This window comes from Pongo pygmaeus, chromosome 15 (genome assembly GCF_028885625.2).
Source record: "Pongo pygmaeus isolate AG05252 chromosome 15, NHGRI_mPonPyg2-v2.0_pri, whole genome shotgun sequence".
In the NCBI taxonomy this organism is placed as follows: Eukaryota; Metazoa; Chordata; class Mammalia; order Primates; family Hominidae; genus Pongo; species Pongo pygmaeus.
This window is the reverse complement of record NC_072388.2, coordinates 24,384,213-24,395,310: the sequence shown is the minus strand read 5'-3', so window position 1 is coordinate 24,395,310 and position 11,098 is coordinate 24,384,213. Positions and strand designations below refer to the sequence as shown.

The following is an 11,098-nucleotide window of genomic DNA, read 5'->3' as shown; positions in this document are numbered from 1 at the left end:
TGGAGAGATATAGACTTATGACACATTCCTTCAAGAGCAAGTGAAAGCTAGTGAAGAGGAAACAAACAGTACAGTTTAAATCCCATTATAGAGGTATTGAGAGGATGCGTTGGGAGCAGGCTAGAAGAATGATTACCATGGGAAAATCTGAGAAACATTCTTAAGGGGATGAAGAATAGCAAGTTATCATAAGACACACTGGGAGAGATACTGCTCATGTCAATTGGAAGAGCACACATCAAAACATGAAGATGGCAATAAGGGTAAGAAATTTGTGGAATACTGAGTAGTTCAATAAGGTAGGAGGTGAAGGGACAGAGACCAGATCACAAAAGTCTGTTCTTTCTGGATTTGGAGCCCTATCTTGAAGATTTTAGGGATCTTTAGAATATGTTTGAGCAGCAAAAGTATATCGTTGGGTTTTCATTTTGTTAAAAGCACTCTTATTTTCAGTGGCTTAATTGGAAGGCGCTGGGATTAGAAGGCAATAGATTTACTTTCAGGAAACTAAGAGGCAGTGGCAGTGGGGTGGCAGAGGAGAAATAAATTGGGAAAAATATTTAGACTATGGAATCTACCAGACTCAGAGTTACCCTGGTTTTCCATACTGATTAAGTTTACCACATAATGTTTGACCTTGCCTTTGTTTGCTGTGTCAACACAAATCCACAGGCCTGTTTAATATAAAGCAAATAGGAGGCAGAGTGGGGAAATGGACATTGTTTTTTATGAACTCAACAAATCTTGCCAAATTGAAGAAGAATTGCAGAATGTATAATTGGTAGTGTATTTTTTAATTCGTATGAGGCAGAACTCAGAGTTTATATTTTTCCAGCTCTCCTGTGGCAAATTAAGGATGAAAGCATCAGAATCTGTTCTAAATCATTATTCATTTTGATGGCTTTAACATTCTTTTAAACATTCTCAATGTTTATTTTCAGCTTACCTTAGCAAGAAGCTCTATACTGCTTGTGTGTGGGGGGTCAATCTTAATGAAGTAGGAAACTGAATAATCATCAATGTTGATAAGGATATGGACTCACCTTCTGTAATTGAGACCCAACATAATAATGATTTTTTACAGGCTAGGCATAAGAAGTCCAATGCTGGTTTAAAGACTTCACTGTATTAGAGATACAGTCTCCTCTCGTTTTGCTTTGTCAGCCATATGGTACTTACTGTTCATTCAGCATGGTCCAAAGGGGCTCATGGCATATCCTCATCCCAGCCACTGTGAAGTGCTACACTCTCCTTCCTTGAAGGACACACATAATTTTCATATCCATCCAAATATCCTGTTGGCCAAAACATGGCCACAGGACACACTAAGATGACAGGGATGCTGAGAATATTTTTTTTTTCTGAGTGTTCCTGGGCCCTGCTAAAAATTATATGACTTTAGAAGAAGAAGAAAATGGATACTGGGGAACAACCAGTAGTTTCTGACACAGTACCCCTCATGACACTTCGGAGGTGGTCATTCAAGCTGGGCTGTCCATATCAGGCTGCCCTCTCTCTTGCATTGGCTTTCACGAGCAATCAGTTCTTTTACAAAGCACATGAATATTTATTTATTATTCCTGTCATTCATTTATTTCACTTATTTAACAATCACTTGGTGAGCACTGACCTTGCAAGTTATGTCATAGTAGTGAGAGATGGAAAATTAAATAAAGCTCAGTCTTTTCCCCCATAGAGTTGACAGTTCAAAGATGGTGACATAGAGAGTAAATCAGTAATTACTATAGGCCATGGTCAATGCCATGCTGTAGAGCAGACACTGTCCTCAGAGTCCGCCCTGTACCCAGGGCACTAGAATAATTTGGTGAGATGCTGATTTCTGTGTTCTCACTTCCATAGAGAGTGATGTTTACCTCCCCTTCCTTTTCCTTTGGGATTAGGTCTGGGTATCTAATCTTTTTTGCTTTGGGCCATTTTAAATGGTCTTTTCCCTTCAGGCAGAAAACAGAGGAGTCTGGCACTTCACAGAGGATTTATTTAGGTTTCTAGCCTGATTAACTGAGATTGAGCCCTGCCTTCCCTGTGGGAGCAAGAATGGACTGGGTACTTTGAGTCGAGAAGCTGACCCACGAGAAAGAAGGAGAGCTTCAGGCAGAACTGCTGGAATGGGGAAACTGTTGGGGGTGGAGAGTGAGTGGGTGACTGAGACTTGCATCCCACTTTCATTCCAGAGCCTTAAGGGTCCCTGCCTAGAGACTGCATGACTCTCTCTTATCCAGTGCCTTTAAAATCTGATTTTACCGCCTATCACTTTTCCCCTTTCACTCCCTTCAGCCGCACCAGCCTCCCAAGTACTTGACAGCCAGGCTTGCTCCCTCTTCAATGACCTTCAAGCTCTATGCTTCTTCTGTGTAGGCTGCTTTTCCCCTAGAGCCACATGGCTAATTCCCTGACTTCCTTCAGTCTTATTTACCTGCTACATAAGGCCTTCCGCGGCCATTCTTTCTAAAATGTCAACCTCTCACTCTGACTCTGTGTGTCTTTCCTGCTTCACTACTTCCCCTTAGCATTGATTATTCTTTACTTAATTTCTAGAGGTGCAGGGTTGGGGTGGGGGGAACAGAGGGAAATAGAGAATAAAGACAATCTCTATGGAAGAAGGGATTTTTGTCTGTTTTATTAAATACTCATCTCCAAGAATGTGCCTAGCACATCATATGTGCTCCATAAATATTCATTAAATGAATGAATAATGACAAATCTCCTCAGCCCAAACTAGACAAATAGGGAGTAGAGTCTCCTTCATTTAAGTTGACCATTGTCATTATTGACATGGACAATTGGAATCTCAGTAGAAATCCTGTACTTCAGAATAAAAACCTTCTCTTCAAGCTTTCTGGCAGGAATTAGGCATCTTGTAATGAGCAACAAGAAGCAGAGAGTCACACAAAGTTTAATTTTTTTTTTTAATAGAGAAGATGTGTCATTTCTTGCACCTGAGTGTTTTGAGCAAATTCTTATTATTATCTTTAATGGGCACAGTGGCCCTCCTGGTCTCATCCTGCTATTTCATGCCCCAGTGTTCGTATATCCTGGATTTTTGGCTTGAAAGTGCGTTAAGGACTTGCCATGTTTGGCTTGAAAATGCATTAAGGACTGCTATTGCGACCAGTGGCCCATGGTAAGTGTGTAGGACTAGCACAGGGAGCAAAGGGTCAGCATTTTAATACTAGCCACTACTTAGGTGATAGAGAACTGCAAATGAGTATGCCATGTATGTGTGCATCTGACTGTATCTCAGCCCATTCATGCTGCTAAAACAAAACACTAAGACTGGATAATTTGTAAGCAATATAAATTTATTTCTCACAGTTCTGCAGGCTGGGAAGTCCAAGATCAAGCTGCCAGTAGATTCAGTGTCTGGTGAAGGCTGCTCTCTGCTTCTCGATGGCTCCTCTTGCTGCATCCTTACGTGGTGGAAGGTGTGGGTAAAGGAGCAGGGGGGTGCTCTCTTCAACCTCTGTTGTAAGAGCACTAATCCATACAGGAGGAGGAAGCCATCATGACTTTATCACTTCCCCAAAGTCCCCACCTCTTAATACTATCACATTGGATATCAGGTTCCAACACAGGAATTTTGGAGGGACAGATACATCCAAACAATAGCAGTGTGTATGCGATTTAAGAAATATAAATTGCACATGTGTACCACTGGCCAGTGAATTTGGTGACTCTGTTATTGACTGTGTCAAAACTTACATTTCCATTTTTTCTGCTTTGAAATATAGGGAAGTTTCGTCTTGTATCACTGCATAATTTTGATGAAGGAACTCAAAACAGGCCTCTTCTCTGAATTAGACTTCTCTACTCTATACAATTAGCTTTCTCCCTTTGCTCAGTACTCCCTATAGTCACACCAAATTGTCATCTAATGAAAGTTATATTGCCTAGTATTCTTCCCCTACCTATTTCCTAGGAGATTCAGCAGAAATTAAAAGAATTAGCCCATGTTAAGATGACAAAAATAATTATTCTTTGGCTAAAAGAAGCAAAGCTTACATCCAGGGACTCATTCAAGTTAACTTTACACAGAAGAGTTTAAAAAAGTGGTTAACTGAAAAATATATAAAATGAAATATTAAAACACTGAATAAGTTAAAGAATCAGAAATGACCATTCATTGAATGCCTATAGGAAGCCATTTAGCAATTTACTAATCAACTGAAGAGACTGATATTAAGATTTAAGATTATTTTGTTTCTCATTTTCAGAGAAAGAAAACAGGTTTCAGGGATGTTGGTAAGAGCCAAAGATGCATTGCTAGTAAGTGGTTAAGGCTGGATTTGTATCTGGGTATGTTTGATTCTGACTGAACTTTCCACCCTACCTTGCTGGTTTCCAACTGTCTTTGAGTTCAGAATGTCCTTAATGTTTTAATTCTGTACCTTTGAAAGTCAAAGTTCCATGTTTCATTTCTAAATAATATCATATTTTCTCTTTTGCTATAAATAATTTCTTTGATTGCTCTGGTACTTGGTCTGTGTGAATTGCTTTATTTGTTTTTTTCAATGTTGTGCAGGGATTTAAGTTCCTTGCTATTCAAAACATAGATGAATTATTTCATTTTTGAAATTTCTACACTGAAGTAAGTTTCAATAGCAAAACATGTTGTGATGGGCTCAGGCTCTGAATCTTAATCTTAGCTTCTCTACTTATATAGTAGATGAGAGTGGCCATATTATTTAACTACACTGTGCCTCGGTATCTTTATCTGTAAAATGGGGATGATACAGCAGTATAATAATTAAATAAGTTAATATGTGTAATACAATTAAAATGCTTTGAGCCAATCCTGACACATAAAAATCACCAATGAAATTGTCATTTATTTACCCAAACACAACAATCTTAAATATATTTCTAAAAATTTTCTACAGCACAAGATATGAAAGTTTCATTGAGGTTATTTCCCTCGATGTCTTCCTGTTAACCATTTCCTAGAATCAGGACTTTGGAAGCATAGACCGGTGGGCTGCACAAACTTGAAGTTATGCCTTTTCACTGGAGAACAAGCCATCTGAAAGCAGGACTATGTACCTCTTTCATTTTTATTTATTTTGTATATTTTAAAAGCCATATATATTTTTAAAAGATCATACTTACAATAAGTAAATTATGTAGTGAAGAAAGATCAAAATAAAGTTGACGAGTAAAAAGGCATACTTATTCAAGAGTAGAAAGAATAAAACAGTTCTTTTTCTTTTGTTTTTAATGTAAGAGGAAAGAGAAACGGACATATTAAAATTATTATTTCAGGTAAAGTTTTCTCTCAGTCAAAGTAGTTAACATTGCCTTTTTTTTCTCCTTTGTCCAAAGCAGTCTTTTCTTTCATGGGCTTCTGAGATATGGCTGTGTAGAGGTGGTATCTCAGGGCTACGGTGAGTGCTGAGATGGCCGGGATCACCCAATTAGTCCACTAACTAGAGTGAGAATCAACAGCAGTAAAAAGAGTTTCTGAAAGATTTGTGACTGATCTGTCATCTGGATAAAGCCCCCCAATGATATATGTTTTGGAGAACTCTCTAGCATCCGTAGAGTGCATGATATCCTCAGTTTTCAGGAGCATCACCTACAGCTTGTTCCCTGAAGACTTCTTCCTCACAGAAATGCTCATCAAGAAATCTGGTCACATCATATACCTTGTGGTGCAAGATCACCCAGGTGCTTTTGCTGTGATTGTGCTTCTTAATCTCTCCCAGGGTATAGTATTTTATGCCCTTGTCTGACTGCTCAGCCATCTCAGTATGAAGTGAGCCAGGTCCTGCACACACAGACATGCTGAAGGGAACAGAGCATGCATCACAGCCAGCTCTGCCAGAAACATGTCCTATGTGTCTGGCCCAATGTGCAGGTCTTTTATTTTTAAATTCATTCATTCATATTGAAAAAACAAACACAAAATTAATTGATCATCATTGGAGAATGCTACTATACTGAGTCAATAGTTTGAAAATTGGTAAATAAAGTAACAATTTAAAGGCTTATCTTGCTTTCTTATGCGAACTATACCACTAGGTAACCAAATAGTGGATGAGTAGTAATTTTTTTTCACAGAAGAATTAATGGATCCAGGCACTGGTCATTAGTGGTTGCTAGTAACGTAGAGAGAAATCGAGAGAGAGAGGGGAACAGAGACAGAGAGGAACAAAGAGGTAGGCATTATGCAATTCTATTTGGATGGATACAATATTTATAAAGTAGATTTATGAAAACTATAATTTGTAGCAAATAGAGAATGAAGAATATGTAAATCTACCCCAATGTGATTCAATCAGCAAAATCCAGAATGAGAGAGACTGTGCAGGAAAAACCTTTCATTTCTTCAATAAATAAATTCAAGAAAAAAGTGGTTGGAGGAGGTTCTTACCTATTAAAAGAGATTTCAACAAACATCAACCATTTCAAGGTGTGGATTTTTTTTTTGTCCAGATCTTGATTCAAATAAAATGTACAACAAATTTTCTCACATTTATGAAAGAATCAGAAATTTCAACACTGGATATCTTATTAAGAAATTTGTCAATTTTCTTAGGTATGGTGATGGTAACTGATTATGTTAAAAAGCAGTGCTCATTGTTCATTTGCAGATAAAAGGATAGGGTACCTAAGATTTGCTTCCTAATAAAGCAGCAGGGGGGAAGTGGATAAGTGTGTGAATGGGGCAGGATTCACCATGGTTGTTGGAACTCAGTGATTGACACATGGAGAAATCAGGGTTTCATTATAATATGTTGTTTATTTTGTGTATGTTTGAAGTTCTCTATCATTTTTTTAAAAAGCCTTTTTAAAATGTCTTTTAAAAACTATAGGTTTAGACTACATTAAAAGAAAAACCTTGGACAAATTAAATTTAATAGTTTAATAGAGCAGAGAACAATTCCCATATCAGACAGCCCCAGAACGAGAATAGGTTCAGAGAGACTCTGGCGCTATCACGTGGTAGAAAAAACAGTTTTGAACAGAAAAAGGAAAGTTAGGTGCAGAAAATGGCACTGAGGTATAGAAACAGCCACACTGGGCACAGCTGGGCATTTGCCTTATTTGAACATGGGCTTGAACAGTTGGCCACCTTTGACTGGATGAAACTCAGTGATTACCAAAAGAGTAGGTATCAGTCTGCTTACATCTCCACTTAGGTTACAGTTGACTATGTATGGAGAAACATTTAGGACAAACTTAAAATATGTAAGGAGGTAGCTTTAGGTTAAACTTTTTAACAACTGGAAGGCATATATAACTTAAAAGTAAAATATATGAAAGTATTCACTTGAGTATTATAGTCAGTTTGAATGTAAATGCAAACTAAACTAATTTGAACATTAGGTAATGCTATGATTCAAGACCAAAGGACGTGGGCTACGTACCATCTTTTTTAGATTTTGGAATTATTGCTATAGCTACTATAAATAGCACTCCCTATTTCCTATCAGGATTGCAGACCATTAAGTATGACTGTTATCCTTTTGTTATTTAAGAAATCTCAGCAAGCTGAGGCCATTGTTTTAGAAAGACAACCACCAAACTACATTTGTTTTTCTTAATGAAAAAGATGTTTTGTTAGCTTGAGGAAGATTTAGAAATAAGTATAGAAATATTTAAGGAAATCAAATATATAATAGTGATATTTTATTATTAAGAAATATGAGTATATTTCATACTTTAAGTATTATGGTATTTAAGAGAATTGGACCTATTAGAATAACAGGTAAATCTGTCATTCCAGTTAAACATGTTAATTGTGTAATTGATTCATACTTGTCATTTTAGTTCACGTCTTACCAGCTACACATTCAGTTTGGACATTTAATAGAATTTGGGGTTCACCATGCCATGTAATTAATTTGTAAAAGCTATTATACTAAACTATCTAGAAAAGCTTGTCCATCAGATCGTTGAGAAACTTAAATAGGTAATAGGATATACTCAATTGACAAATCAGATTTAAAATGTTTGAAGAGGTTTAAAAAAAGTTTGTAAATAGGACCAAATATTAGCCAGTCTCCCTAAAAAATTGTTGCTGAATGTGCTATACTATGAATAGAAGATTTATATGTAGAAATCAAACGCTTAAGAAAAGCTAGATTTTAAAATGTATAATTTTAATATTTCATGTGTTAATTTAAAAGCCATTTTTACGAAGTTAAGTGGGTTTTTCTGTGCACAAAACCCACCCATCCTGGACTTAACAAATACAATAAAACAAACAGAACATCACATTTTTAACAAATGAATGGATCACTGAAGTCTTAAAAAAAAATGTTTAATGCAATGAATAGGAGTGAATTTTGGGAGCCCTGCTAGGAGTGACACTCTCCCGAAATGTCACTTTCTCCAAGGCTGTCAGACTGGCAAGGGCAGGGTCGGGCCGGTGGGGAGGGCTCCGGCATTAACATATTTCCTAGACGCTCCATCTCCTTGGTCCGGCGTAATGGATGCCTCCCAGCTCCCAGTGGACGGGGGAGCCCATCAGGCTAGGAGCAGATTAAAGCTCACACACTTCAAATTGGCGGCTTGCCGCGACTTGCCAGAAGGCGAGTTCAGCGCGGCTTTAATAGAGAAGTCTCCAAGTCTCCTTCTCCCCATCTCCCTCTCGCCTTCCTTTGAAAGGAACTCGAGTCCTAGGCAAACCTCAGGCCCGCCTCCCAAACGCCCCAGAGTCGGGCTGCGGCGGGCGGGGGTCCCGGGTCGGAGAAGAGACCGGCGGGCGGGGACGCAGGGGACCGGCGACTTGGCGAACACCCACCCTCAGCTCAGCTCCCCAACCCCGGGCGATCGCGCTGCGCATAGAGAACTGTCAGCGACGACTGATTTATAAGACCGATTTACCTTCTGGAGAGTGTAATTATGTTCATAGTTAAGAATTAATCAGGTGAGAGAATTATGGAATAATCATTCTCCGGACTTTAAAGGACAAACTAAATGGAGACCCAGCAATGCAGCTTCAGGGCCTGGCCGCCGGGAGTCCTTTGCCTCCTTGTCAGTGACGGGGCGGTTTCTGAGCTAGCTGACTTCCTTTGTAAAAAGGCAAACCGAGAAATCTTGCTGAGTTTCTCCAGAAGGATAATTCCCAGTCACCCAATTTAAAAGATGGGGAAAAGGAGATTTTGTGAAAGAAGGAATTCGTAGAGACCGGATTATCTCTGAATAAGAATTTGGCTGTTGTTTCCTGTTCAAGAAAATTATACCTGAATTGCTTTCTGCTTTCACTTACTCTATGGAACAGTTAGCACTTCAGAATCGTTTTCTGTATCGTTTTTGCTAATATGTTTCCCCTTCACCCTAGCAGTGTGGGTTGGATGGCTTTCACATTTTGGGATTATGTTCTTTTTAGATGGGAATATATATATGTGCGTGTGTGTGTGTGTGTGTGTGTATATTTTTTTTTTCTTCTTTTCTTTGGGGGCAGGAAACTTGTCAGTTAAGTTAGCTTATTTTTCAAATTGTCTCACTATCCTCCTCTCCACACATCTTTTTCAAAATTGGTATTTCTGTTCGGACATGGTCAACTATTTTGTATTATCTCTGAGGAGAATTTCTAAGAGACTGACGATTACCTTGCAGTCCAATCACATACTCCTTTACTATTAAATTTTGAAGAAAAGTGGCTGCAGTAGAAGCAAAGAATGGAACAGATTGAATGAGATTACTGCAGTATCTGAAAACTGTCATACCATTTCCTTGACAAGATACCGTCATTCTAACACTGTAATTCATAATTGGAAGGAGGGGGTGATGCAATTCGTAACCCAAATGGCCTGTTTTGTTAGCCATTCAAGTTTGTACACGTAGGCCTCAAACAGTTTTTGCATGCCACCTTTCTTCAGCTCCCTTGCTCGGCCCTCCACCCCATTTCACTTACTCTTGGCTGCCTCCATTCTCTGACCTTGGGATTGTCTGCTCTCTCAGGGCTGTGGCCCACCTCTGTTGGCCCACCTGTTTCTCCTCTTCTCTCAGGGCCTTTGAATCTTTGATCTTCTTTTGTACCTTACCTAGGAACCTCATTTTCTTTAGCTGGTTCTCAGTTCTTAAGTTCTGACTAGCTATTCACAAGTTAGATTCTGAGGGTACCAAAGAAAAGGGGCGGGGCACAGTGGCTCAAGCCTGTAATCCCAGCACTTTGGGAGGCTGAGGCAGGTGGCTCACCTGTCAGGAGTTCAAGACCAGCCTGGCCAACATGATGAAACCCCGTCTCTAATAAAAATACAAAAATTAGTTGGGCATGGTGGCGGGTGCCTGTCATCTCAGCTACCCCACTAGGCTGAGGCGGGACAATCGCTTGAACCCAGGAGGCAGAGGTTGCAGTGAGCCGAGATGGCGCCATTGCACTCCAGCCTGGGCTACTGAGCGAAACTCCATCTCAAAACAAAACAAAACAAAACAAAACAAAACAAAATAAAACAAAAAAAAAGAAGGGAAGGAGGCTGCCCTCGGGATGTGCAATTGTTAAGATACACAGACTGTCCACAAGTCAAATGAACAATCCCATAGGTTTCTTCTCTGCTTTATTATGTTAAAATTGATTCTTTTCTTTTCTTTTCTCTTCTCTTCTCTTTCTTTTCTTTTCTTTTCCTTTTCTTTTCTTTTTTTCTTTTCCTTTAGACAGTCTAGCTCTGTCACCCAGGCTGGAGTGCAGTGGCGTGATCTTGGCTCACTGAAACCTCCACCTCCCGGGTTCAAGTGATTCTACTGCCTCAGCCTCCCGAGTAGATGGGACTACAGTCACATGCCACCACATCTGGCTAATTTTTTGTATTATTTTTAGTAGAGATGGGGTTTTGCCATATTGTCCAGGCTGGTCTCCCTCCTCACTTGAAGTGATCCACCCATCCCGTCCTCCCATAGTGCTGGGATTACAGGCGTGAACCCCAGTGCCTGGCTGAAAGTGATTATTTCAGGAGGAGAAAGGAGAAGAAAATCTTTCCAATCTGTAGATGTGAATGAAAAACAAAACAAAGCAACACTTCACACCTAAAGGTAATGAATCTTGCAGGATGGTACTCCAAGTCAGCTCTTCAGGTCATATTCTCATCTTTGGCTTCTCAGAAGGCAGAGGAGACAGTCATCACCACTGCTCACT

General features: G+C 39.3%; 1 pseudogene; it reads right to left on the bottom strand.

The window, feature by feature from the left end:
* Positions 1–5,290: 5,290 nt before the first annotated feature.
* On the bottom strand, positions 5,291–5,759 carry LOC129013270 (cytochrome b5-like; annotated as a pseudogene).
* Between the last annotated feature and the right edge of the window lie 5,339 nt (positions 5,760–11,098).